The sequence below is a fragment of the Acinonyx jubatus genome, chromosome X (genome assembly GCF_027475565.1).
Source record: "Acinonyx jubatus isolate Ajub_Pintada_27869175 chromosome X, VMU_Ajub_asm_v1.0, whole genome shotgun sequence".
In the NCBI taxonomy this organism is placed as follows: Eukaryota; Metazoa; Chordata; class Mammalia; order Carnivora; family Felidae; genus Acinonyx; species Acinonyx jubatus.
The window spans coordinates 7,477,397-7,505,003 of record NC_069389.1 but is presented as its reverse complement, the minus strand read 5'-3'; the positions used below and the strand labels follow the sequence as shown (position 1 = coordinate 7,505,003).

General features: G+C 45.1%; 1 protein-coding gene and 1 long non-coding RNA gene across 7 annotated transcripts in view; one reads left to right on the top strand and one right to left on the bottom strand.

Annotated features, from left to right (window-relative positions):
* The window catches only part of MID1 (midline 1), a 579,948-nt gene that overhangs the window by 421,612 nt on the left and 130,729 nt on the right, over nucleotides 1-27,607 (top strand). Inside the window, exon 1 of one of the 6 annotated variants that reach the window (XM_053202058.1) lies at nucleotides 8,637-9,264. The exons of 4 other annotated variants lie outside the window; for them this stretch is intronic. The gene's annotated coding sequence lies outside the window, so the exon portion shown is untranslated. Of the gene's footprint in view, nucleotides 1-8,636; nucleotides 9,265-27,607 lie in introns of those variants that run through there. One more of the 6 variants, XM_027054472.2, reaches the window with a different exon arrangement.
* The window catches only part of LOC128311548 (uncharacterized), a 119,503-nt gene continuing 118,047 nt past the window's right edge, over nucleotides 26,152-27,607 (bottom strand). The window contains exon 2 of the long non-coding RNA XR_008290002.1: nucleotides 26,152-26,284. This is a non-coding gene — a long non-coding RNA (uncharacterized LOC128311548). The remainder of the gene's footprint in view (nucleotides 26,285-27,607) is intronic.

Sequence of the window (27,607 nt, the reverse complement as noted above, 5' to 3'; positions counted from 1 at the left end):
TAATTGGGTTAGATTAGTTTGCCCAGTTGAAGATAAGTAGAGCCAGTTGGTTGGTTTCTAGAGATGACCATAATGAAATTATCTTTTCCCCCACACAGCTGGGAGTTTAGGAGAACTATCGGTAGGGCTTTCGGATAGAACACAGATAAAGCTACAAATAAGGGTACGGTTATCTTGGTCACTGTATGATGTTATTTAAATCACTCACACTGAAATTATTTTAAATAGCACCATGGGCACCTGGGGGACTCAGTCGGTTGAGCGTCCGACTTCGGCTCAGGTCATGATCTCACAGTTCATGGGTTCGAGCCCCACGTCGGGCTCTGTGCTGACAGCTCAGAGCCTAGAGCCTGCTTCGGATTCTGTGCCTCCCTCTCTCTCTGCCCCTCCCCTGCTCACGGTCTGTCTCTCTCTCAAAAATAAATAAACATTAAAAATTTTTTTAAACACAAAATAGATAGCACATTTATAAAATAGACAAACAGTATAAGCCTTTCCTTTTGTAAATTACTAAATCGAAGGAGAACGAAAACGAAGCTTCATTTGAATGCAGTTTCCCAGACATTTAAATGAGCTCTTCAGTAAATACGGAGAAAGCTAAGGCACTGATACTCAACGTTTGCCTTTTTTTCCCTGCCGCGACTCAATATGTTTATCTTGCATATTGCATCAGGGGAATAGTATAGGAAAGCCGATCTCAGTATGTGTGAATTTTCATAAGTGGTTCCCAGCAGAGGAGAAACCCATGATGAGCCATCTAGTTATAAGGAAACGAGAGCAACTATTATTTTCTTGGCTATGAAAAGAGAGCAGAAAAACACCCTCATCTGTGTCTAGCAGAGGAAAAAGACATGTAAACCATGATTCTGAAGTAGCTTTTATCTTTTCCTCCATCTTAAACCCAAGTATAGATATTATGTGTGGAGTGGGAGAGGGTTTCTGCCAATCAGGGGGAAAAAAATACAGCCATGCCTGCAGTCTTTCTGTGCGTTTGAGAAGTGTCAATCTAAAGGATAAAGCATTGTCTTTTTACAACCAAGGAGCGCAAATCCTGTTCAAAGCTTCTTTTGATTAAAATTTCTATTCACCTTCTGTCCATGTGATTATCAAAGAACCAGCCTGATTTGTTTGTTCCTAACATATAAAAACTGAGATCTGAATCACATAAGTGAATGTTGTTTTTCATCTCTAAGGCTAATTTAAAAACCAGCTTTGAGTATTAAAATATTAAGGGTTTGAGAGACTAACCCGTTTCTTATGCAAGAAAAATGAGAGAGAGAAAAGAATAAGAAGTAACGTGGTAATAATATAAAGAACAGTAACCAGTTATTTCCTGCCATACTTAAACCCAATTTTTAAAAATGAATTTAAATCAAGGATGATGCCAGTTAGGAATAAAAAGAAAAATTGTTGTTGTTTTTTTTAAATTAGTCTGATCAATTATTAAGGCATCAGGGTTGCCTTGATTCTGAAAGAATGTTAGTCTAAAGCAGTTTGGATCAGGGCTGTCTTAATATGCTTATTTCCCACTCTACATGGCCAATCAGTCATAAACTCTGAGCAAATTAAATCTGTGGTGGGGGAAAGAGGAAATGCCAATCAGATCGTATGTGCGTGACATGGTGACATTGCCCCTGAGGTTCAAAATGCGCCATCAGGCACATAACTTCTCGAATGCTCTACCCTGACTCTTTGGTTAACTACGGGCCAGATAATCATAACATACTGCTGATACAGGAAGTGAGTTCAAGGGCCGAGAAATTGATTTAATCACCGCGGAGTATCTTCTTGTTTATTTTTAATTATTTTTAATTTGTATCAAAGTAATCCATGTTCAAAGTACAAATATATGAACGACTTGTAATGAAAACCACCACTCCATTCTGGGAGCAATCGCTTTCAACTCATAAAGATTTCCTCTGATATGTACTTTCATATTTCCTGTAACATGCTTTTATTGCTGTTTCTTGGTTTATGAATTTTAGACCGTATCTTTAACATCCCGCATAGGATCAGAAAGAATTAGCAATTTCTTTCTCTTTTTCTTTATTTTTTAATGCTTATTTATTTTTGAGAGAGAGAGAGAGAGAGAGAGAGCGAGCATGAGTGGGGGAGGGGCAGAGAGAGAGAGGGGGGCAGAGGATCTGAAACGGGCCCCGGACTGACAGCAGAGAGGCCGATGTGGGACTCAACTCACGAACCTCGAGATCATGACCTGAGCCCAAGTCGGACGTTCAACTGACTGAGCCCCCCGGGCGCCCCATATTTTTTTTTCTTAAATTGCTTGTGTATTTTGAGAGAGAGAGAGAGCAGGGAGCAGAGAGAGAGGGAGAGAGAGAGAGAGAATCCCAGGCAGGCTCTGCCCAGGTGCAGTCAGCACAGAGCCTGATGCGGGGCTCGATCCCACAAACCATAAGATCATGACCCGAGCCGAAATCAAGAGTCAGATGCTTAACTGACTGAGCCACTCAGGCACCCCAGCAATTTATTTTTCTCACAGAACATGGAGTTCAGGGCTCATTCAGAGACTCTAAGATGTCCTCAGGAATCCAGGACCCTTCTGCCTTTGCTATTTTCCAGCTTTACCACTTGTTCCGTCCCTCTCATGGTTCCAGAATGGCCCCAGCCCCTCAGATATCGCATCCATACTCCCGGTAGGGAAATTGGGAACCGCGAAGGGCAAACTGTGCATCTCTTTTAAGAGCTTTCCCAGAAGCCTTCCACAGCAGCTTCTATGAAAATTCCATTGGCCATATATTCCATTGGCCATATTGTACATCACCAGCCACACCTGCAAGGGAGACGGGGAAATGTTCTTCGGTCCGGCACATTTCTGCCACCAAATACATTGAAGCTCTGTTGGAAAGAAACAAGGGGAAGCTGGGTATTGGACTGGCTGCCAGTAGCCTCTGCCTCGGTCTCTGTATCAGAGATCACTCCCGATTTCAGGAGTGTTTTAGGACTGTGCTTCCTTCTATGGGCATTCTTTCGCTCTTCCTGGAATTAATGATAGTGTCACCTTTTGCTTATATCTACGTGCACCTGTTCATCCTCAAATGTGATCCATCAGTGTCATCCCCCCAGCCCCCCGGAGACCTCTGTCCGGGAGTTCTCCATCATCCTGCTATAGCTCAGACAGGGGCTTTCTAAGACTGCGCCAACTATCGTCTTCACTTCTCTTCAAGTTGGTTTCTCTGCTTCTGAGACCCGTTGCCATATCTTCCTTGGTTTAATTCCCTCCTTTTGCTAAAACACATCTTTGGGTAGATTCCAAAGAAAGAGTAGAAGGGATGCAACATGTTTGCGTCTTCCTACGAAAGTAGTGGCATTCGGTCCTGACATTTGATGAATAGTCTGACTTGGGATAGAATGATCAGTTGGAAATCATTTCATTTCAACATTTTAGAGCTCCTCCCTTCCAGTGTTGTGGTTGAGAAGCACACGATAAGTCTATTAGCAAAATTTCGTTATTTATAAAGAAGAGAGCCTTCTACTGATGGAGGTTTTGCAATTATCGTTAGTTGCAGCGATTCAGTAAACATTTCTTAACTAATTGACCATATACTGTGTGCTTGTTGTTATCAGGGATATACAACAGTCCATTGGCCAGGCTGTAGTCAGCAGTTATTCAATCAAACTCTGATCTCGGGGTTGCTTTGAAGGCATTTGCAGATGTGGTTGACAGCCACAATCAGTCGACTCTAAGTAAAGGAGACGATCTTTGAGAATGTGGGGGGCCCTCGTCCGATCAGTCAAAGGCCTTAAGAGCAAACCTGAGGTTTCCCTGAGGAAGAAGAAAGTTGGCCTCAAAACTGTAGGATGAGCTCCTGCCAGCCTGCCCTATGGATGTCAAACTTATCAGTGCTCATAGTCACACAGGCCAAGTCCTTGAAATAAATCCCAAGATGTATGTTATATATCCTACTGGTTCTATTTCTCTGGAGAACCCTGACTGACGCAGGCCTTACCGACCTCAGAACCTAGGAAAGGGGTTAATAAGGCAAGTAAAAAAAATAAATAAATAAATCACTGTAATAACTTTCTCCTTGCAAATCTAGGCACAAAACTGAAGCAAAAAAGCAGATGACTCGGAAGCTGAAGAATTACTTTTGGGGAAGTAGGATATTATTGTGTTGACATGAAGCAGAAGGTTTAATTGGGAGTGTAGAGAATATTTGACAGCGGGAGGAGTATATAAAAACCATTGCCAAGTTCATGCATTAAGCTTTACCAGATTACTAAGAGGAAAATAATGAGGGATCAGCCATATTTAGTTCATCAACAAAAACTAGGAAATGTCAGAATGTTTCACCTCTAAAAGCAGAGAACTATTATTATTTTTTAAATGTTTATGTATTTATTTTGAAAGAGAGAGAGAGAGAGAGAGTGCACATGCATGCGCATGGGGGAGGGGCAGAGAGAGAGAGGGAGAGAGAGAATCCCAAGCAGGCTCCACACTGTCAGCACAGAGCCCAACATGGGGATCGAACTCATGAACCGTGAGATCATGACCTGAGCCTAACTCAAGAGTCGGATACTTAACCTAGGCACCCCTAAACGCAGAGAATTATTACGTAGTAAGTTATGATTAAAATTTTAAATAGCATGATTTGTTTCACGTCCTTAGTTTTCAAGTGAGGAAATAGCAAGTTCAGTGTATTAAAAACCCTGACCAGTTAGTCAGCTCTGTCCTGTCTGCAGGTCTGTCCTTAGGCTCCGTTCTCCGAAACCGTTTCTCACAGGGTGTCTATTCCTTCCGTTTTTGTATTCACAGATTTCTTTCCTTCTTCCCAGTGTCTGTCATCCAAAACATTCATACAAGCAATAGTTACCAAAAAACCTTTCCCATTTATGATTTTATCTGTCTTGGTCCATTAGGCGTTAGGATTTCAACATAAGCATTGTGGGAGGACACAAACATTCAGCCCATAATATGCCCAACTGCCCCCTGAAAAATCTGGACTTAAAGATGTCCGTTCGTCTGCTCGAAGTCCATCAGCCAGTTTACTGGCCACATTAACACCAAAAACGAACTCCAAATTACCCCCCGTGCTTCTGGTATCCCTCAGTGCTTCCATCAAGCAACTGAAAGAAAGGCACTTCATGAGCGCCCGCACTCAGCGAGTAGAAACTTGCTTTTTGGTGACGTGCTGTAAGAATGATAGGTGGGATTTTCCTTTTTTTCTAAATTTTTTGTTTTTTAATGTTTATTTTTGAAAGAGACAGAGACAGAGAGAGACAGGGTGTGAGTGGGCAAGGGGTAGAGAGAGAGGGAGACACAGCACCCAAAGCGGGCTCCAGGCCCTGAGCTGTCAGCACAGAGCCCGACGCGGGGCTCGAACCCACAAACTGCTAGATCATGACCTGAGCCGAAGTCGGACGCTCAACCGACTGGGCCACCGGGGCGCCCCTTCCTTTTTTTTCTAAGCAGGGACCTGTGTTGTTGTCAACTTAAAGCAACTTCACGAATTACCTCGAATACAGTATTCCTCAAAATTTCCTCTGCCGCCACAAGTATAAAGCGACTGGCTTCCTGGATCCTCTGCAGGAGAATAAGTACACTCTTTCCATAGACCCCAAAGACTTCACTTGCACCAAGCACGCTTTCCAAGTGGCCGATTAGGCCATTTCAGCTTGGTTTTCACTGACTTTTAATGTTGTGTCCCGACACATATTTCAATAAACCATACGACGTTACTGACGGTCAGCCATTATTTATGCACACAAGTGCTAATCCCATATGCTTTGACCCTAATAGAATCCAGAAAGAGGCGGCACACTTGTCAGGTGCCATGCTAATATCCATCCATGGCCAGGAGGGCCTGCCCAGGGCCACCTGTCCAGGCACCTGTTCCATTTGCTGTGCAGGTCTGTTTATCACCAGACCCGCACATAACCACGCAGGACTGTCATCTAGGCTCCATTAAGACTACAACATCCCTTCAGCTGTCATTGGCAAACGCTGTTAATCACACACTGGGGAAGGGGACATCCTCTCCTTTGGTGAAGCAAGTTTCTTTCCTTGTTTCGCTTGACTTGCCTACACCGTTTCCAATGAGCGGATCTAATGGTCGCTCGATGGACGACCCCCAAGGGGCCATTTATTTCATTGGAAGTTTTTAAAAATTATATTGGCGTATTTATAAATGAAGGAGACTTCGTTTTTCACGCCGTCCACTTTCTTTAGGCAGCTTCTGAACACTTCCGGAGACAGCATGTTTTACAACAAAACGCAGAAAAATTCTAATCCCAAACACTTGATTCCTGGTACAGCGATTTATAACAATACGATCTTGGGCTATTTACTGTGCCTCCGTGATCTTGTCTGCTCATTCTTAGCCTGACGACGGTGATGTCTACTTTGTGGTATTTTGGCGGACATTAAATGGCACACGTCGGTGAAGAAGCTGGCAAGATGCTTGGCTGACAGGAGGCACTCGCAAGTGGTGTTTGCTAATGACACCACCGTTAGCATTCCTGTCTTAGTGCATAAGGAGACGATGGTGGAAATAACCGTCATCAATTACCGTACCTCTTACCTTTCCTGTACTTCCCAGGGGTTACTGTCTATATTCCTCCTGGAGATCTTTGCAATCTACAGCTGATAGAACTGTGTAAAGATGTGGATGCAAACGTGTGGGATGTCTTCATATAAAAACATAAAAAATATAGTGTCTCACAAATACACCCGGGAATCCGAGGTTCTGTTTTAGAAGGCTGGTCTCTCATCATGCACTCCGGTCTGAGCTGCACATTGCATTGCGTTTTCTCCCCATGCATGTCGGTTGCCCACCTACTGCACAACGGGTACATTGCAAGTGGCTGGGGTTACAAAGACGAATAGAACGCCATTCCTCCCCTCCGGCGCGGCATAGTTTAATACGAGAGAGACGAGAGTGTATGACCACAGCGCCGATTCGGCGCCACCCTTTCTAATTCTGTTCAGTCCTGGTGGTGGGAAAGGAGCGAGTTCTTACACTGCGGAAATTGGCAAACGCGACTACAAATCTTGCCTTTTTTTTTTTTTTTTTTTTTTTAATTTTGGAGTGCTGGTTGTCAAACATTTGCCAGCACACCACTGGGTGTCTATAAACTGCTTTATGAGCATAGAGGAGGGAAGGGATGACTTCGTCTTGGGGCATTCTGGGGAAGCAACAGAGAGTGGTGACATCTGACCGTGTACGATGGTAGGGGAGTGGGTAAAGGAGAAGAAAGATGGATGAAACTTTGAAAGGGCACGGTGATGGTGAGAGGAAATTCCAGCTCATATGTACCTTTGAGATGATGACCGCAGAAGGCACATGCAGTTGTGAGAAGCTTTTGTTGAAGGTGATAAATTAGGTGTGCCTTGGGATTTAACTCGAGTGATATTTAATGGCAGCAGCTCGGGGTCGCTCCCTATGTCCTGGGGCTGAGGGCACACCTAGGGCAGGGATAGGTACAGTACATCTCAAAGCAAATCGGAGTCCTTTGTGCGTCAGAAATGCTATTCTCAGGCTCCTCCTCAAAGCAATTGATCAGATTCCCTTAGAACAGGAGCAGGGCCTTTGGGATTTGCATTTTTAGCAATCTCCCCAGAAGTTTCCTTGCGCGCTCTGGCTTGAGAACCAATATCTCAGAGCTGGTACATCAATGGTTCTCAATCTGGCATGATTTTACGTCCCCCTCCCCCCCGCATGATTATTATTGATTGTCGTGAGAATGCTACTGGCGTCTAGGGGACCTAGACCCCGGCGCTGTTCAACATCCCATAACGGCCAGCACGGCACCCACCACGGAGAATGATCTGACCCCAAGTGAGTAGCGCTGAGGTTGGGCTGGGTCGTAACTGAAGGGCTCCGAAGTAAGGACAAGTGGACTAAAGCCAGCCTGTGTCACCAGGCGGGCCCTTGGCCTACCAAGGTGGGGGGCTGGGGTAGGGTTATGGACCTCCTGGCCAGCAGATACTGGGCTGCTGAGTTTTCAAAGAACTGGGTACGCAGATGACAGTTTTGAAACTGCCCGTTGGTTACCTGCTAACCTGTTATACAAAAATTTAAAAATACTTACGGAATTATTCTCACAAAAGAATCATTTTGGCCACTCTTTGGGGGGGAGGGGGGAAGATGCCACTGGTGCCACAGAAAGTAGTCTTTGCTCGACGGGCACTTTTTTGAAATCCAAAGGTCGATTTGCCTTGAAATCATGCTGGCTGAGAGTTGAATAAAGTTCCTGTTTATGTGAAGTTTAGAAAGCGAACTTCGGGAATTCTTTTTCAGTCCGGGTTTAAGTTTACCAGAAGCCAGCCAGCTTTCCTCCCATCCTACTGAGCTGATGGCCAGCTAGGCCCTGTTCATAAGCTCACCACATTCAACCCTGTGGGGAAGGCGAACCCTAGCGAAAGGGAGATAGGCTTCCTTTAGTCATTTTCTTCTTAAGGACACATCAGCGTTTATTTTTCGAGTAACAGTATTCTGGGCAGTTATGCCTCGGGCTCCCAACAGATAACGATTCTTGTTCCCTTGCCGCTTTTCAACACATTTGCGTGCACCTTCCCCTTTCGGTTTGGGTGTTTTGGGCTGGATCTCCAGTTCGTCTATATGGAAATGAGGTGGGTGGCACCGTCCTCCCCCGAGTGTTCCCGTCAGTGAAGGTGTTCCGCACAAACCATTTGGTTTCCTCCCCAGCGTCTCCGCCCAAGTAGGGCTTCGGTGCCAGATGCCCTTTTCCAAACACGGTTGGGTCACTTTCCGGGCCTTAGGGTCGAAGCTAGTCAGTTACGCTTCGAGCGGACCCGGGGCAGCGAGATAAGAACCGCACTCAGGCTTCACGTTGGGAGCTTTCGCACCGTTTCCAGCGGCTTCCAGCCATTTAAATCCCGAAAGCGCTCTAATCCTCGCGGAGGCGGCCTTTCGGGCTCCCAGGACCCACCCCTTCCTCCTGATTGGCGGGGCTCCTCCGGGGCCCAAGCCAGCCGCCTACGACGGCTCGGAGCCCCGATTTGAAATAAGAGCCAGGCGGTCCTTGCTGCCCTGAGCCCGACTTTTCATAGGCTGGGGAAGGAAAGCTTGAGAAACTTGACATTGTCTTGGGCAGAGTGCGTGTAGCAACAGATCAAAGAAAAAGGAAGAAAACGTGCTCTTTGCTGCCTGTGGGTCTCCCTGAGTTGCTTTTGTCTTGCGGGCTTCTGTTGGGTTTGGTGTTTCCCCTCCGAAGACCGCGGCGTGGGCTTCGAGGCAGCTCGCTCCCTGCCGGATGGGTCATGGAATTCTAAACATGAGGCAGGTAAGCTCCGGGGGCTCTACGGGCCGGTGGGGCGGGAGGGCGCAGCCTGGGCCCCCCGCGATGGTACTCCCGCGAGCCTTCTGGATTAGCACATGCTGTCCACGTCCATCCATTGGCGGAAAGTCGGGGCTGCGTTTTCCTGAGGGAACCGAAGGAGCCGATTTCCTGAGCCCCCCCCCTCCCCGGCTTTCCACCCCCCCCCCCGCCCCGCTTTGCCTCTAATGGTGATCGGTGATGTCAGCCAGTCATTGTAAAGGGCTGAAAAGCGGTTTGTCGAATATGTAAATCAATTCCAGTTTGCAGTCGCCAGGCAGTGTCGTGCGGGGTCTTTCTCGAGCTTTTTTTGAAGCTTCTATCCTGTGCTTTGGGTTAGAATAAAGATAACTGAATATCCTGAAAAAGAATTACACGGGGCGTCTTATCTCATTTTGGCTTCCCATTCTGAGCACTTCACTGTGTTTGTGGCTGAGAAGGCGGAACCAGCCCAAAATGAGCCCAGACGGCCGGCCCTTCCAGAAAAATGCAGATTTATTTTTCTGTTCCAGCAGTTGTGAAACTGTGTTGCTTCTGGCCGTAAGAAGACAACCCTGACGCGGTGAGCTGAGAAAGGCTTGGGATTACTTAAATGAGTCTCTGAAAGGAATTCTAAACCGACAGCCTCTTCCGTGGCTTCGGGGCAGAGTGATAACATTCCTTATCAGACCAGGCAGAGGTTTATGGCTTTGCCATTAAGAAAGGAAAAGGAAAAAGTGGGTGTACGAAGCCAAGGAAAGGTGCAGTTTACAACTTACTCCAAGTTGTGGAAGACTCTTATGTCAATATAGAAATATCAAGATCACTGCTTCTAGGAAGGGAAGACAAGATTGGAAAAACATGCCGGTAGGCTGGCAACGGCAGAAAATTGACCAGAGGAGTGTAAATTGCTTTTGCCAGCTCTCAATAAATCTGGGTAGGAAGAGTTAGCATCTGTGTTACCGCCAGAAAAGCTCTTCACATCTTTTTCTAGATGAGTTCAGCACCCTCCACTCCGACAGCTTTGGGGGAAGTGATTTGCATAGGAAGCAAAACTTTCCCTTTGGGGGCCTGGGCGAGGGGTTTAGAACTTTCCGTCCGTTTCCTGCAGCCTCGGGAGGAGGTGCAGAGCCCCCACTGGTCGAGCGCAGAGACCCTCTGCCGCTCGCCCCCTAAGCCAGCGTGCTTGGCAAGTTTCTGTGAATGCAGGGAAGCACGTTTAGATCAGCAAGTGCCGTGTGTTTTCAGTGAACTGCCCTTGCCTTGCTGGATGGAGATCGTGGGGCCGAGGCTCGGTTTCTTTTAGTTCTGCAAACCCACAACTGAGCCCATTCTTTTTATGTCGAGCCGTCGGATGGGATGGGGGGAAGGAGCGAGAAGCCCAAATGGGAAGGATTTAAAAGGAGAAAGAGGAACGCAAAACATTTTTGACAAAGGTCCTCAGCTGGAACAAAGAAGTCATTTGATCCCGGGCACGGCCACCTGTCCTCTCCTTGGTGGTGTCTGAGCTCAGTTTTCAGAATCCCTGTTCCCACAGGATCCCTGTGGAACGGTGGCACTCCCTGTGCCCGATGCCAAAGGCAGGCTCTCCGGCTTGGCATGATCTTCCCCATGCCTGGCTCGCCGTGGCATTCGCGCGAACTGGAATTCAGTCCGGCGTTGAAGTTCTAAGGGTACACATGTGATGGCTCCTTCGTTATTTAGTGAGCGAACGACTTTTGAATCTCGCGACTGTGTGCCTAACGATGTTTTGGCCTGTTCGGTACTCGAAAAGAGGGTGGGATGCCGCGGGGGTGGGAGGAAGGGGGAGAGAGAGGGAGGGTCATTGCTCACCCAAAGAATCGGGGCAGTCCAGCCTTTCAAGAATCGAACACATTGTTCCACGGCAGCTAGAACAACAATGTGGAGGGGATGAGTGGTGGAGTTCTTGGTGTGGATTAATCCTGACTTGATCTGAGTTTCTCTCGGGCCAAACCGCCGCGACCAGGCAGGGTGAATCGCACCCACCGGCCAATTTGCCATCCCAGCCCGGCAGCCTCAGCCGGATTTGCAGCGTTCACTATCAAACAGGTCCCTGTGTCATCAGCTCTGCAATGAAATCCAATCTCTTCGCTGAGGAGTGATCCGCCCCTAGGGCTGCACAGTGCTGAACGATGGTGCGGCAGCCAGGAGACCCCTGCCACGTACGAGCCATAGTGGGTAGCCAGACAGGGCCAGCAGAATTAGAAAGCTGCTTGCCCTGCGATGAGATTCGGGGGGGGGGGGGGTTAACTTTCTGCCAGGGTGGCAGAAAAAAAAAAAACCGCATAGAAGGATAATATTATTTGAGGGTTCCTAAGGTCACGCCGAATTAGGACAGACGAGAAGTGTGAACCTGATTTGCCTTTATCAGGAAGTAATTTTAAAGTGTGTGCCAATCTTCCTCTGCACTCTGGTCCTAAATGGGACACTCTCCTCAAACTTCCTTGAGAAGGAATTTGCCGTGTTCCCAGGCAAAAGGAAAGGCCTGGCCACCTGTTGTAGAAGGCCGGCCAAAAACAACAGGTTTCCCTCTGGCATTCCTGCAACAGCCGATACCCTCCCCAAAGAGCGCACCACTCATTGTCCCCGCACGTGAGAAGGACAAATAATTCTTTCTCGAGCTAGGAAAAAAAAAAAAAAATCAGCTGCTCCAGATGAAATTGCCTACCAGACGTATTTTGTGTTGTTAATATCCCGACGACTTCCCAAAACACGCGAAGAGAAGAAGGTGCGCGCTCTATTTGTGATAGACTAACACGAGTGTGAAGGGGAAAAACTAGGTAGTGAGCCAATGCTTTAAGCAGCTGCTAATTCTTGCAAGGCCAGCCTGGTGCTATTACAAGGAAGCTGTGACTCGGCCTGTTTTGCATTCTTCAGATTGGAATTAAAATGCCCAAGGACATCTGGTTTCATAATGAATGTCTTTGTATTCATCTTTCCTTTGAGGATTAGAAAGTCCTTTACCAACGCGGTCTATTTATTCTCTGTCACATCCCCAGGAGAGAACGAGGTGGCAGTTTGATCCTCATTGAACAAATGGTGAGGTGAATGAAGGCAGAGAACAGTGACGTAGAATGAGACACAGCAAATTAGGCAGAATTCTGGGGAGGAATCCTACCCGCTCCGAAAGGCAGGCTACCTGTGTGTGCCAGGCTTGGAATTAGAAGCGATAGGTCTTAAAACAGGACTCCCCTACAGCATCCAACTATGTTTGATGGCTTCCTTCATTTGAAAGTCAAGCCTCTAAAACTGTAAAAGGCATTTCTGTTCTCATTTGTCCCAACACTGAGCTAGAAAGATACTGTAACTAGCCAGAATTTAAAATAGGGTCGTTTTGAAATATTTCTCGGTGGCTTTTCCTCGCCATTCATGATGAAGTGCGTTCGTAGTTTGCTCGGCTGTGGACCGCATAGGCTGTGGGCAAATCCTTTAATTTGTGGGCACATGTTATCCGCAGACATTCCAGCAAGTTTTAAGGCTAAGTGCGTGTGTGGATGTCTCCTGGCTTTGATCCCTTGTGTGGTAAATAGACATCCAAGGTAGCTATGGCAACCTGGGCTGCATGGTGGTGGAAAGGGGGGATTTGGTCACTGGACAAAGAGCAATTTGTTTGATTAGAGAAAGGTGGGGCCGATCGGGACATTTTTTAACCCGCATGATTCCAGGATCTCAGTTCATCTAAGGCATTTGGGTTTTTCTCGATGGGCAGAAAGAATTAATGGTTAGCCGGGACAAAGTTAATTTGCAGATGGAATTCAAATGCTTTTCAGTCAAATGGTTGCTACTTTCAAAAAAGCAACTTCTAAAATGAAAGGGGAGGCCAACATATTCTCTCAGTATCCCTGTCGTACCTAGTGTGAACGTTTGTGTTTTCAGAGCTCGGTGGGCTTTTAAAAAAGAAAGACCACAGTCGATTGGGCCCTGTGCACTTCCGTTCTCCACCTGCAGAGGTCAGGCTTGAAGTGTCTTACGATGGCAGGCCAGGCGGTGGGCACCGCTGGGAGTCGGGGTTGGAGTCGGGGAGAGTTGCCCTGCTTACTTGGAACAATTAGTTAGCGATTCTTTAGTCTTGTGACCAAAGCCACGATGAAAACGAGTTCATTCAAGGAAGAGAATATCAGATACGCTGTGATTAAAGAGAGGGCTACAAAGCCAGGTCAAACGGGAATCTAATCTCCATTTAGATATGGGACAGTTCTGTCGACATCACTGCTTTCGGGCTCATTATCAACTCCTTTTATTGCGCAGGAAACTCATCTCAGGGGTTTTGTTCTAGAAGGTTGTTTGCCTGGTTTTATAATCTGGCATGTTCTGGAAATGTTTTTAAATGGAAGGACAAAATATTGGGGCTGCTTCTAGATCCACAAGGCTCCCCCCCCCCCCGGAGGAAAATGTCCCATTGGCACAGATTTGGATGGTTAATGGCCTACAGAAAGTGTTAATTAAAGAGGGCAGAAGACTGAGGCACTGGAAAAACATGACCTGAGCTGAAGTCGGACTCTTAACTGACTGAGCCCCCCAGGCTCCCCTTAAGTTTTATATATGGTTAACTGTTTATGATGAGCATACGACAAAGTCTCTCCTTCATTTCTTACATCATTCAAGGACACTTACTGAGTACTTACAGAATTACTATATTCAGTAGTTCATTCATTTGCGTGACTTTATAGTTTTTTTTTTAATATTTATTTACTTTTGAGAGGCAGAGACACGGAGTGCCAGCAGGGGAGGGGGCAGAGAGAGAGGGGGACACAGAATCCGAAGCAGGCTCCAGGTTCTGAGCTGTCAGCACAGAGCCTGATGGGGGCTCAAACTCCAGAACAGCGAGATCATGAACTGAGCCGAAAAAGGACACTCAACTGACTGAGCCACCCAGGCGCCCCCATTTATGCTAGTTTAAATGATTTTTATATGCCAGGCCACTTTGGGGCTACGGGCATGATTTTAATATGATCCCTGTCCTCAAATAATCTTTGATCTGATATATACTTTATCGTTCCCGTAGCACAATGTAAGTTACCTGCTTGTTAACAACTATATTTGTATGGATAAGAATCCACTTGATAAATTGATGGTAGCCAAACCCTTCTTGAACTTGGGAGACTTGACAAATGATTTGTAATTGTGAAGTTTAGTTAACTTTTAACCACATATCCATTTGTAGAAGTTTATGAATTCCTAGCTAAAATCAATGTATCATAATTCTTTTTTTAATTTTTAAAATGTTTATTTATTATTTTTGAGAGAGAGAGAGAAAGAGAGCAGGTGGGGGAGGGGCAGAGAGAGAGGGAGACACAGAATCCAAAGCAGGCTCCAGGCTCTGAGCTGTCAGCACAGAGCCTGACGCAGGGCTTGAACCCACAAACCGTGAGATCATGACCTGAGCCGAACTTGGACGCTTAACTGATGGAGCCACCCGGGTGCCCCTATCATAATTCTTAAATAGGAATTTAATCAAATCTTATCAATAGAGAAAAATAACTCCTAGGTACTCCCCAGTTTGGAAGACTTTATGCTCTAAGGGTCTGTTGTTTGAAACCCAGAACATTTTCCAGTGAGAAATGATTCCATTTCTAAACATCACTATCTTGTTTTTAATGTTTATTTATTTTTGAGAGAGAGAGAGAGAGAGCGCAAGAGAATGTGCGCAGGGGAGGGGCAGGGAAGGGGGAGACAGAGGATCTAAATCGGGCGCTGTGTGGTGTGGGGCTCCAACTCACGAAGAAGAAGTCAGACGCTCAACCGACTGAGCCACCCAGGCACCCCTAAACATCACTATCTTACAAAATAACCAATCTAAGGGGTGCCTGGGTGGCTCAGTCGGTTAAGCGTCTACTCTTGGTATCTGCTCAGGTCATGATTTCATGGTTTGTGGGTTCGAGCCCCGCATCGGGCTCCACACTGAGTGTGGAGCCTGCTTGGGATTCTCTTTCTCTGCCCCTCATACGCAGTATCTCTGTCTCTCTCTGTCTCTCTCTGTCTCTCTCTCTCTCTCTGTCTCTCTCTCTTTCTCTCTCTCAAAATAAATAAGCAAACTTAAAAATCTGATTAATGTCAGATTCAGTTCTGAGTTTTGAGGGCATGCCTCCATGTTACACAGGATGGAGCACAGAGGGAGAAAGATTTGCCATACTTTTGGTAACGGGCCAGTCTTGGCAAGGTTTGAAACAGGAAAGGTTTGCGCCAGTCGCGCTTTTCTTTCTCCATCCTTCTGACACCTTCTTGGTCCTTCTGGGACTCCCTATTCTAATATACAGTGAGTTGAGTTTCCATAATTGCCCAGCTTCCCCCCTGTCCCGCCCCACCTCCAAACCACACTCCTATTTCCTCTAGACAATGGTCCCGACCGGGTGTTGGGGGAGAAGTAATATGGATGAGCTAAGAGCTCATGACTCTTAGCCCTTCAAACCTCAGGGCGACCCTTTCCTTGGAGAAAAAGCAGGCCGTGGAGCCTGGAGCTGCAAAACTCACGATTGCCCTTTCAGGGACAACATCTGGGGGCGAGGTCACGCCTTTGGCAGATGGGACTTGCTGATGTGACTGCCTGTGGGTCAGACCTCTTCATTTGTTCTCTTCCTAGCATCCTGCCCGAACTTCAAGACTCACTGAGGTCTTTGGGAATGGCAGCCAGGGAACCACAGGGGGCACGGTGCCTGGCACACAAGAAGAATCATTAAATATTTTGTAGGTGGAAGCTGGATGAATTTTAATTTTAGCAGGAGAGAGCATTTTCGGGGGAGCGTTTCCGAGAGGGAAAAAAGGGCATTCGGTGGGGGAACAGTAAGGGCCGAATAGATGGACATTAGAGAAAAATGAAACTGTGTTGCAGCTGCTTAACCATGGATCCCATTCAGTTGCCTTCTGGGTGAGGACACAGCCTGGAACATGGCAGGTAGCTTAGCTTACATTTCCATGATGGGGCTACACAAGTGGTTAAGAAATGGAATGCGTCCTCCAGTAGCTCAAAGCCCAAAAACAAGATAGAATCTGCCGCTTGCTCTCATTGAGCCCAACCTGGTGTTTTAGGCCTTTGGCCGCCATGCGGTTGGTTTATTTTGCCAGGTGAGTGGCCTGCCCAAGGTCACTCAGTGTCTGAGCGAACGTTTCTGAGAGAAGACTGAAGTCTTCTACTCTCTTTTCTGCATGTGGTGGCCACATTTTCTCCATGAAATTCAAGACATATGCTGGACCAAGCATTTTCACTGCTTCTGGGTGTGACAGACTGTCTGAGAGTTATGGTTAAAATGATGAAATAGAAATTTCTGAGACGTTTACCGGTTTCTGGAGACAACAGGACTAATACGTTTTCAACGGGTCCACGCAGTAGACCGTGTTATGTGTCATATGTCAGCTTGCGGAGGGTGGCTTCGGTCGTGTGCGTTTTGCGGTGGTCTTCCCCACACAATTAAGAGGAAAGGAGCTGTTTGTGGACAAGTGGAATTTGTTGAATGCCCGATTGGGTTGCCAATAACTGGGTGAACGACCAGATAAACGTATAAATGGAAGGCGTCGGCAAATATCAGAAACCGACTTATTTAGGCGATGCATTAGGTTAGGAATTCAGACAAAGAGTACTGGTGAAAAGTTGAGAGTCTGTGGCTTGAAATTTTCACTCAGAGGAATGCTTTACCCTCCATCAGGGGGCAAAGGTAGGAGCAAGTTTACTTCTGGAACCTGAGTCTTCTAGACTCCCCATCTTGTGCTCTTTTGACTGTACTGCATGCCTTCTAGTAAGACATCATTTGGATATTTGGGGTCACAGGCCAGTTCTAATTTAATGTGCTAACAAATGCCAAGGCATTTCGAACGGGTTGATGGTTTCTAGGGAGTCAAGAGTCAGGAGAGACGGCAGTCCCTTTGGGAGCAGATACTATCTGAAAACTCCAAATCCAAAACTCCAAAAAATCCAAACTCCACGTAGCCTTCTCTTTGGATTTTGTACTACTTTTGTCTACATACTTTTTGCTCCGATTTTCAATAAGCGTGAACCTGTCAGAGAGTAAAACCTTAGGAGGATTATGTTTACACGGGAGAAAGTTTTAGGAGTGACCGAGTCCTTCCTTTTTTTCTCCCAGGTGAATCAAGGTGCTTTGTGGAAATAGTGCAGGAAAATGAAATGGAGAAATAGAAAGAAATAGAAAGAGAAAGAAGAATGTATGAGTTCTTTTAGTCAGCATATGGGAGAGCAGAACAGAAAAATTGGCTACTCGCCGAGTGACTCAGTTGAGGCTTTTTTCACTGGTCAGTGTTTAAAGAGGATTTCTAAAGAGATATCGATGCTGCTGATGTGGTATGGCTCTGTGTGAAAGAAGGAAAAAAAGTCCTAATAACTGAGCGAGAGAAATTTCTGAGTGGAGAAGAACATGAGACACTTTCGGAATATTTTTTAACATTGTTTTGGTTTAACTAACAAAGAGTGAGAAGACATGAATTGTTCGTGACAGCCCCGAACATTGATAACAGAAGACATTAATGCCTGCAGACACAGCCTACATGGTAAAATTCTGGGAGCAAAAATGCTTATTATGTTAGGCCAACACGCTTTGACCTAGTTTTGCTTTTCTGCTTGGAAATTATGTCACTATTAGTTACATCATTCCCACAGATGAGCAATTGCACATTCTTGTTTATTTCAGCGTCGTCGTTTTATTAGTTTTGTATATTTAGTTCTGACCTCCAAGAAGCCAAACTAATCCTCATTGACTTGCATTTTCCTTTTGAAATGAGTCTTCTGCATGATAAAGAGGGAGGATTTTATGTATTAACAAAACAATCTAAGATGCAGTCTTCAAAGACATTCACTTCTCCTTGATCGGGAGCCATTGCCCTCTCCAAGGCTCCAAAGGCCAGCCAGTTTTCTGCTGATCAGAATTAGTCTTCCTTTCTTTGTCGTTTGGGGATGGAATAGATTACCGTGCCTAAGACTGCCATAGTTGAGTAACAAAAAAATTACAGAAAACAAAGAGCTTGATGGGACATTTCTCAGCCCATCATCCGTAAGTTTGCCCATTGCGTATTTCTGCTTTACTTATCTGGTAGAAACTGGCCCAACATGTTTTTCCTATTTAACATTTTTATGGGATAATTTTCAAAATGAATTATTTCCTCCGTTGATTTCAAACACATTTTTTTTCTTGCCATTTAATACTTTATATCACTAGGGGAATGAACCATTTAATTCCTTCGTACCTTTATGAACTCAGATCTTCAAAGAGTGTGTGAGTTCTTGCAGTGATCAACTTACATCACATTTACAAGTATAATTTACTACCAAAAGACCTTGGATGGTTTTTGGTGCACATGTTTTTGGCATTCCTTATTAACAAATGTAATCAGGCAAAAGCCCCCAAGAATATGGATTCCTGGTTCCTCTTCAAAACGCGACCGTTTGCTCGTTTTCCAATTAAGTCCCTTTGTTGTTAGCTCTTCTGCAAATCCTGTCTGAATGCAGAAGACCCAAGAAGCGAGCGTCCCCTTGAAGCACTACCAAACCAGCCGAATTGTATGTAACCAGGTAAACTGCTGATTAGCTGCGGATCATTTAAAGAAACAGTATGAAAGTAATTGGCCCAGGCGCAAGTCCTAACTGTGATCCCGGGGGGGGGGGGGGGGGGGGGGGGGGGGGGGGCGGGGGGGGTTGGGCTTCAAACGCCGTTTGAAACTGTCAGCTCGGAGCATTGTAGTTTCTGTCTTATCCTTATGCTGATTTAAGTACTAGCATCTTGGAGAGAAACTTCTTTAGAGGATTTCTGAAATCCCTAATTGGTATATAAACATCGTCCCTCCTCAGCAGCCCAAAGTTGTGAAGGAATGCTGTTTATCCCTGATGGTGATATCTATTTCTAGGTATTGGTGGCAGACTCCGAGGAAATGTTCTGGTTGTCGTAGGCAGATGTGAATAGAGTTCCCTCATCTTACATAAGCAGTGGCCTTTAACATGCACTGTTTGCACGCTTTTATCTACTGCTTTATCCTGGAGATCTTTCCATAACAGTGCACAGAGCTAACCTCCTCCTTTTTTTTTTTTAAGTTTATTTATTTATCTTGAGAGAGAGAGAGAGAGAGAGAGAGAGCAAGAGCAAGCAGGGGAGGGGCAGAGAGAGAGGGAGAGAGAATCCCAAGCAGGCTTGATCTTGAGATCATGACCTGAGCCCAAATCAAGAGTCGGATGCTCGACCGACTGAGCCACTCAGGTGCCCCTCCCTCCTTTAAAAAAAAAAAAATGTTTCTTTTTGTTTATATTTGAGAGAGAGAGAGAGAGAGAGAGAGAGAGAGAGAGAGAGAGAGCATGAGTGGGGGAGGGACAGAGAGAGAGGGAGACACAGAGTCGGAAGCAGGCTCCAGGCTCCAGGCCCAGGCTGAGCCGTCAGCACAGAGCCCGATGCGGGGCTCAAACCCACGGACTGTGAGATCATGACCTGAGGCGAAGTCGGACGCTTGAACGACTGAGCCACCCAGGCACCCCAAAGGCATCAATCTTTTTTAAAAAATTGAAAACACGAGGTCTAGTGTACAATGGTGTTTGGCATTATTTTGACAGTGATAAAACTACTATTTGGATAAGAGAATCACTCCAGGCAATAGATTTGGAAGCACAGTCTCAGAGACCCTTGGGCGAGGACCCTTGCGTGCCGCTTGCTAGCTCTGTGACCTTGGCTGGATTCCTTAAGCTTTCCAAACCTGTACATGGGAATATTATCACCAACTTCCTAGGGTTGATGTAACGACTAAATGAAGAACTATGTAGGAAAAATGAAATACAAAGCACTTAGAGTATTGGTTACATGTCAGGCATAGAAGAAACGTTAGGTTACCGGGGTGCCTGGGTGGCTCAGTCGGTTGGGCGTCCGACTTCAGCTCAGGTCATGATCTCACGGTCCGTGGGTTCGAGCCCCACGTCGGGCTCTGTGCTGACAGCTCAGAGCCTGGAGTCTGCTTTGGATTCTGTGTCTCCCTCTCTCTCTGCCCCTCCCCTGCTCCCGCTCTCTCTCTCTTAAAAATAAAAGAAACATTAAAAAAAAATTTTTTAAAAGAAATGTTAGGTTACCTTCTCTTTTTCTGGAAACAAACTTAAGGTTTCAGGGAAGTCTGGGTTTTGTGGACATTTCCACTTGTTAGCTTCTGAATGAATACCCACCCGCCCTCACAGAGGCATGTATATACACACACGTACCCAGTGGAGTTATGTACTACATGGATGTAAACCTCTAAAGGCATCCCTTCAGGCAGATATCTGTGCGTGTGTGTGTGTGTGTGTGTGTGTGTGTGCACAAATGCATGTAGATTTCATGTATTTGTAAAAACAATCCCTGTAAAGTGTGAGAAAACTGTAACTTGTTGCTAAGAAGTATACCTTTGTAGGACAAGGTCTCCTGATATGCTAAAACAATGCCACATCTCATGATTTCATGTGTTAAAGGACAAATTATTCTGACACATGTTAAAACCATTAGGAAGACTTTAGTCAGGACTATCGTGATAGCAACAGTGGAGAGAGATCCGATTCCCTTCCTACAGCTAGAAATTTATAGCATGATGGAAACTTACTAAGAGGAGACATCAGAGTGGGAGAATTCTTATTCAACCAACTTAACAGAATCTTCCTGAAGGCAGGTCAGGATGACCAGATACCAAGAATGGGGGCTTCTCTCTAAACTGACTTAGCAGGATTCTGGCTAAGACTGGGTTGTGCAGGCCCAGCAGGGATGAGGCCAGGGTTGAGGCTTAGTCAAGAGGAGGACTGAGGGAGTCTGACTAAAGTTTGGTTAAGGAAAGAGTCTTTGTTGTATGGCATAATCCAAGAAAGCATTTCTTCATCATCTGTTTCGTTCTTTACAGTGGTCCCTTAATTTAATTTTATTAAAAACAATTTTTTTTAGCGTTTATTTATTTTTGAGACAGAGAGAGACAGAGCATGAGCGGAGGAGGGGTAGAGAGAGAGGGAGACACAGAATCCGAAGCGGGCTCCAGGCTCCGAGCTGTCAGCACAGAGCCCGACGCGGGGCTCGGACCAACCAACCGTGAGATTATGACCTGAGCCGAAGTCGAACGTTCCACCGACTGAGCCACCCAGGAGCCCCTGAAATGACACTTATATGCGTGTTTATGTATTTATGTCCTTCACGCAAAAATAAAATACTAAGCAGAGCAGTAACTACACAAGGTAGAATTGGAAAAGAATGTATTTTGGATGTGTGTAGGGTTGCCATTACTGAGAGCTGAGAACAACTAACCACGACCAACCCTGTAACTGTGAATGCGGCCATTTGGATGCTCTTGTCTCCCAGGGCTCTGTTGGTGTAGAAATCGAGTTTTTAAAGAATGTTTCTATTTTGAAATAATTATAGATCCTTAGGAAGTTGCGAAACAATATACAAGGAGGTCCCCTGTACCCTTCACCCGCCCCTGCCCCCCCATCCTTGGTCCCTGGCAACCAGTAATCTGTTCTCCATCTCCATAATTTTGTCACTTCAAGAATATTATGTGAATGTAATCAAACGGTACATAACCTCTTGATTCTGGTATTTTGTTTTTAATCAGCATAATTTTCTGAAGATTCACCCAAGTCGTGGTGTGGATCAGTAGTTTGGTCTTTTTCATTAGTGGGTAGTATTCCACGGTAAAGATGCACCACAGTTTAACCATGCACCTGTTGAAGGATATCGGGTCGGTTCCAATTTGGGGCCATTACAAATAAATTTGTTAGGAGCATCGGTGTATAGGATTTTGTGCGACCATAAATTTCCATTTCTTTAGGACAAATGTCCACGAGTATGATTTCTGGGTCATGTGGTGAGTGCATGTTCAATTTTATAAGACACCGCCGAACGGTTTTCCAGAGTGGTGGACTCATTTTACGTTCCCACTGGTGACACATCAGTGATTCCCGCCCCCCGCCCCCCCCCCCCCCCCCAGCATTGGTGTTGCTCGTATTTTTACTTTGGCCATTCTGGTAGGTGTGCAGTGGTATCTCGTTTGTATTGGTTTTTAAAAGGTGAAGAAATATTTCATCATCTAATGTATTAGATGTACATCTAATAATGTAGATGTATTCAGTACCTCCCAGGTAAGATTGTCACACCCAAATGGGCCTATCGTGGTTCAGGGCTGAATTGTCAAAATTCCCTGTGATTGCTGGGTCTTCATTTGAGCCCTGGCTAACATATTGATAAGCAATAAAGGAGCAGTGTTGTATAAAATAGATCTTTCAACATTAGAATGGCCTCCAATTTATGCTTTGAGAAACACAGAGAATGGATACTTCCTCAAGACATAGCAGAGCCACACTTTACGCCTATTCACTTTGGGGTGTAGACACATTTAGGGGCGCGATCTAGCCCCGTTGTCAATCTATGTACAGAGGGGTATGTGTATGCAAACACATCTTCACAGGCTGTTGGGACTTGCATCCTAAATGTTCCCTGCCATCCAATCTAGATTCTTCCAGGTCAGGGTTTTCTCAGCCTCGGCGCGATTGACATTTGCGGCTAGATGGTTCTTTGTGGGGCTCTTCTGTGCGTCGTAGGGTGTTGAGCGGCATCCCTGGCCTCTACCCACTAGACGCCAGCAGCAACCCCGGCACCCGCCCAAGATCTGACAAGCAAAAATGTCTCCAGACATGTCAGATGTCCCCTGGGAGCAAAATACCCCACCACCCCCTTTGAGAATCACTGGTCTAGGTAAATGAGAAGGAGAATGTCAGCCTTCAGGTGATCGCACTGGGCTGTGGGCACTCGATGGGCCTCTCTCGTTACCATGAGGTAGGTTTGGGTGCATGCCTGCCTGGTCACTTCCTATAAGCACCAGTGTCTTTCCATTTGCTTCTGTACATTATGGCTGAAGATTAGTGGCTAATGGAGAAAGATCCCAGCTCTTGTTTCTTAAAGAGCTTGTACGAATTGAACACGCACCGTTAACAACAAAACTTCATGAAAGCACGGTTTTATGTTACTTCACATTGATAGTTTATCCCTTATGTTAGATATCATGCTTATTTGACCAGATATAAAATTGAATAGGTAATAAAATATCTTTATAAAATGAGGCATATCTGTGTGTGCATAGAAAGTTTTATAGAGGAATTGGCACAATCTTGGATACTTTCCTGATTTCACTTGTTTCACTGAATTCTCTAATGGTCGAGGATTGATTGATTGCTTGATAGAGAGCAAGTGAGGGAGAGGGACAGAGGGAGAGAGCCTGAGAGACAGAGAGACAGAGAGAGAGAGAGAGAGACAGAGACAGAAATCATAAACAGCGTCCACACTCAGCACGGAGCCCAACTCAGGTCTTCATCTCAGGACCATGAGATACTGACCTGACCCGAAATCAAGAGTCAGACACTTATCTACTGAGCCACCCAGGCGTCCCTCTAATGGTTGAGGTCTTAAGACATTTAAAGAACTCCAAAGCAGGCAAGAGAAAATACAATCGGTTTCTAAAATTTTAATTATACTTAGATGGTGAAAATAACTATTTTAGTATGTAAAATACCACATTTTTTACCTTACATTGTATTTACAGGGTAAAAATAATATATTTTGTGTTTATTATATCGTAATAGGTAATATAAATGTATTTTCCTATTGGAATTAAAAAATAATTATTGTTTGAAATATAAGTAGTATATTCTTGTTGATATTGGAATTAAAATGTTATTTTATATTTATATACACATTATAAATTACCGGAGAAAAGAATAAACTATAACCTCCTGTAGAAATTAAATATTACTGTATCAGTTATGCAATTTAAATTCCACTTTTATTTGTCACCCTTCCCTCATTTGATTAGTAACAATATACAGAGTGTTCCAGCAAGCTCAAAAATTTGGACAATAGTTATCATTAATGCACAGCTATTATGGCCCTGCCTGTACATTACGCCACTGAGTTGTATTGTAATACAAATCCCCCATGAACGCGGAGCCCATGCAGAATGAAGCCTTTCTTTCTCAGGAATAGAGATTTATAAACTGCCTGGAGGTATCGCTATTTCTAGATGAAGGTGCGTCCTGAAGTGTTTTTGTTCTTTTCTATGCGCTTGTGATCCCAGCAGACTAAACTCAAGTGACACTTAAATACAGCAAAGGCTCTTGGGAGTGTATGAGTTTTAATAAGAACATTTGCCAAGAAAAAAATGGACTGAAATACAGATTGACTCCCCAAATAATAGAATAACATTTGCAAATGTATTAGTTTCATAGTATGACAAATAATACTCAAAACTACTTGAAAATGCTGGAGTCTATTGAAAAGGTGCCCGAAAGGATTGATTTGTAGATTATGTTGAGAAAAGCCTTTGGAGAAAGAAATATTAAACCCATATGAGCCCAGAAAATGATCTTCCTTTGTTTACAGGATTATATAGAGGAGTGTTGCTTCTAACGTGAGAATACACATTTCTTCAGAGGCTACCGTTGCCCTTCTTGTAGGAAATGACTGGTTTGCTCAGTGTAATGTTCTTCCAGAAACTCTCTGAAGTAATAACATTATAACTTTAATTTAAGATCTGTCTTCTAGTAACATCACACACATTTTTATTTCCTGCACAGTCCACATGAGTGGAGCAAGAGGTTCATTTATGTTTGGAGTTCTATAGCAAAGGGGTGCTGTACTCAAAATAACATACTTCTGATTTCCTTATTGCCGGACAAGGGCTATTTTATTTTTTTAAAGTTTATTTTGAGAGAGGGAGAGAGAGAGAACGAGCAGGGGAAGGGCAGAGAGAGGGGGAGACACAGAATCCGAAGTGGGCTCCAGGCTCTGAGCTTGTCAGCACAGAGCCCAACGTGGGGCTCAAACTCACGGACCGTGAGATCATGACCTGAGCCGAAGTCGGACGGACGCTCAACCGACTGAGTCACCCAGGTGCCCCCCAAATATATTTTTTTAACAAAAGGATGTCATATTAAATGTTATAAAGGTTATAATATATAGAGGTTAAACATTTCTAACACTTACCTCTAAATGCTAACTAATGCTTTCCGTTCTGTTTGCTAAGTTGCTGCATGAATGCTTTAAAAGCTATGTCACCGTTGACATCGAAACATCATCTTTGTCACTTTCAAAAATGTCCCAGTCTTTTGAGAGACCAGTTCAGTCGGGTTGAACCATCGCAGTGGCTTTAAACGAAAAGTCTCCCCAACTGGATTCCTTGTCCACCACCCTGGCCACAGACTTTATGTCACTAGGAGTTAAAGGCCTTTGGTTCCTTTCTTCATACCTTGTCCCCGTTCGATTCCTATAATGTCACCAGCACACCTTTTCTGATGGCACCCAGGAATGCTAGCACAGCAAGGGAGGGGATTCTCCCCAGGCCCGGTCCCATCCGGGACGTCGTTCGCAGGTACAGTTTGTCCTCAGATGAAATCTGTATCTGTCTCCCTATTGCTTTTACCCATGTTTGGCCCCATCTACACAGCGCGGAACACGTGCGGTTACTCTGTTCTCTTGACGGCGCTTCAAAGACAGAGCTAACAGGGCCTTCTGGGGGCATTTTTCCAGGTTAAATATGCCCAGATGTGTTTGATTTGGACCCTGTCCTTTAGGATCAAGCAATGCTAGTAAGTACAAATGTCCAACAGTGAAATGGTCTGTCCCTGGGAGAGATACGATTCGGCTTCTAAGACCCAGCGATCTTAAAGCCACTATTTTAAACCTCTTGCTGCTTAGATTACAGACTTTGTCTAGCCCACTTCTGAAATGGAACTTCTGAGACTTTGCTAGTGAGTGAGTACTCAGATGATGGCGGGCGTCTAGGTGCTAAGAAAAAAAAATCATGAATGGACAAGGTTTGAGTTTTGTTCTTTTTTTTTTTTTTTAATTTTTTTAACGTTTATTTATTTTTGAGACAGAGAGAGACACAGCATGAACGGGGGAGGGGCAGAGAGAGAGGGAGACACAGAATCGGAAGCAAGCTCCAGGCTCTGAGCCATCAGCCCAGAGCCCGACGCGGGGCTCGAACTCACGGACCGCGAGATCGTGACCTGGCTGAAGTCGGACGCTTAACCGACTGAGCCATCCAGGCGCCCCGAGTTTTGTTCTTTTTGCTCGTCTGATACTCCAAGGATCTTCGTGATGTCTTGTTGGTGTGTGTTACAGGACTCGAAATAGTAATGAAAGGAAGGAGTCCTAACATGGAAGAGAAGAAAACAGAGGGTGGCTGAGTAGGAGAAGAAGGGAAAGAGGCGTCTGGAACTTTCTTCCGATATCTGGAGAGTTGAAGGCCACTGATATTATTTTGAACATCTTAAGAAGTTACATCATTTTTACATAAAAGACGAAAATCCTGGACAATACGTACAATGTGTTGGGAATAAGATGTTCAGGGGTTGACAGATCAAGCCAGCACCTAGTGAAAAGTAAGGTTGTAAGGAACTAGATCTGAAACTCAGGCCTGTCTCACTGCCCGTCTGGCACAGTACTGGGCAGGTATCAGGCGCTCTATAAATATTTGTTGAGTAGATGACAGAATGAGCATATGGTGGTGACGTCGTGCCCTGAATGGCATGGCTGAGACTCCCAGGCATCTCTACGGACTGGAAGAGTGGTTTGCGTGCTAGTTTTTTGTTTTTTGGTTTTTGGTTTTTTTTTTTTAATCATTTTAGAAAACTCAAAGGAAATTGTACAGTCCTAGCTTTTAAATGATTATTTTCATCAGATACTTCTAAACCTGGAGATTTGTGAAGTTAGAAAGCGAAGAGGTTTTCAAAAACATTGTGCTAAGTGAGAGAAGCCAGCCCTAAAGGCCCACATACTATATGATCTATTTATATGAAAAGTCCAGAATAAACACATTTCATAGAAACAGAAAGTAGATTAGTGGTTGCCAGGAGTGGGAGGAAGGGAGAATGGGGAGTGACCGCTAACGGGTCCAGGGTTTCTTTTTTGCGGGGGGGCGGGGGGGAGGGGACAGTGATGAAAATGTTCTGGAATTAAATAGTGGCGGCGGTTGCACAACTCTGAATCCACTAAAAACCACTGAGTTTAACTGGTTGAGTTTTTGATATATGAATTTTATTTCAATGACACTGGTTTTAAAAATAATAAGCCCAGCACCCAGCCTTTAAAAAAAAAAAAAAAGAAGAAGGCATCCTTGGTGGTCCAAGTGGTTGGGAATCACTTGCTGATTATCATGTAGTTTTTGTCCCAGCAGAACTCCCACAACCATAGAGAATACAGGTGGGTTCTGGTGTTGCTTCCCTCTTTCCAATAATTAGAAAGAGGCGTGTGTGTGTGTGTGTGTGTGTGTGTGTGTGTGTGTGTGCGCGCGCGCGCATATAAGTGTAACGGGGCAGCGTACAGACCTA